We start from the raw sequence: 1,892 nt of genomic DNA, 5'->3' as shown, positions 1-1,892 counted from the left end.
GCTACGGTATTCGGGAGATAGCATCGATGGGTAGACGAGAATGCATGGACTGGTGTCGTATCGACGTTTCGGAAGAGCTCGGTCGCTATGTAGCGACCGAACTTTGGTTCGAGCCCCGTCGCTACGTAGCGACCGAGCTCCGGCTCGAGCTCAGTCGCTACGTAGAGACGGAGCGGAATGGGCGTTTGGTCGTCATGTAGTGACTGACTTTTGGCTCGGACTTGGTCGCTACGTAGCGACCGAGCGGAGCACGCGTTTGGTCGCTGCGTATCGATCCTTCTCGAGCTCTTGTCCGATGATTCGCGTTTCTTCCGCAAATTTTTTTCGTAAAGAAGAATTTATTTCGAAAATATATTTGTCGAAGAATTTTTCTATGTTTTTCCTCTTCGGGAATTTGGACATTAACTTCGTCGTAACCGTTTTTGACCCCAACAAAAGGTTGATCCGTCTTTTAATGATTCAAAAGTATGGGCATTCTCGAAGAATGGTTTCTACAATTCCAAGAGTGGATATAAACTTGCAGAGACTATTCAGAAACTTCAGTCTCCTCCTACTCCAGGCCTTCCTCCGATTGAGAAGAAATTCTGGCAAGATTTGTGGATAACGAAAACTCAGCCAAAGATTAAACACTTTATGTGGAGAGCCTTGTCAGGTGCGCTCACGGTGAAACAGAGGTTATGTTCTCGGGGTATTCCTGTTGATAGCACTTGTCCAAGATGTAGAAGGTGCCCTGAAACCATCTGCCATGTCCTCTTTCACTGTGATCTAGCGAAAGAAGTCTGGTCCTTGTCGAAGTTCCCTCTTCCACCAGCTGGTTTCTCTTTTACCTCAGTGTGGCTTAACATGTATCACTTATTGTCAGCAAGCAAAAGATTACCAGTTGATACCTCTGTTCGCCTTTCCTTTCCATGGATCATATGGCAAATTTGGAAGGCTCGTAATGCTCTCTGTTTCGAACGAGTGAAAATTAGTGCTGAGTCTATTATGTCCAAAGCAACAGAGGATGCGGGGAGTTGGCTGAACTTGCAGGTCTTGGATCAGGAGGAACATTACGATCAGGCCCCAGTCCCAGTCCCTACCATTAGTTGGCAAAAAATCTCAGCTTGGATTTATTAAGTGCAATGTTGGGTCTTCATGGGATGCATCGTCTCATAAATGTGGCGCAGCATGGATTGTTAGAGATCATCATGCTATACCCCTGCTCCACAGTCGAAGAGCTTTTTCTAGTGTGTTCTCTCCATTCGAAGCGGATCTGTTCTCGATAATGTGGTCTCTGGAAGCACTTCGAGACTTGCATACCACGAAAGTGATCCATGAAGTATCTTTTGCTGAAGCTTGGAAGGCATTCATCTCTCCAGAAAAGTTCCCTAATGTCTCTTACGTTCTATCTCGTCTCCGCATAATTGCTAATGATTTCGAGCATTTTCAATTGTTGCTGTCTCCTCCGGGTATCAACTCGGCGGCATTATCTATTGCTCTTAGTGTGACTAAAGATCGTCGATACCAATCTTATATGGCTCGAGGAGGTCCTAGTTGGTTATCCAGCTATTTGCGTTCAGAAGCTTCGGGTGGTTCTTCCGCTTCTTAGGATCTGCAGTATCCGCAAGTACCGCTCTCCTCAAATGGTCTATGCATACGATCTGCTTCCCCTTATAAGGAGCGTTATTTCTTTCTCTCTACGGCATCTACTGATGTCTTTCGCTGCTTTTTATTTGCTTTCCGTTCTTGTGGTTTTTTATCCTTTCTTGACTTTGGTACTTCCTAAGTCGGTTGACTTATTTTTTAATGGATTTTTTCCAAGACAAAAATAAAAGAAATCTCCTAAGATAATTTTGTAAGGAATTCTTTAGCAATGAAACTTTTTTTTATTTAAATGAGTTGATTAGAATTTT

The sequence above is a fragment of the Brassica oleracea genome, chromosome C7 (assembly GCF_000695525.1).
Source record: "Brassica oleracea var. oleracea cultivar TO1000 chromosome C7, BOL, whole genome shotgun sequence".
NCBI classification, from domain to species: domain Eukaryota; kingdom Viridiplantae; phylum Streptophyta; class Magnoliopsida; order Brassicales; family Brassicaceae; genus Brassica; species Brassica oleracea.
Note: the sequence above shows the minus strand (reverse complement) of the source record.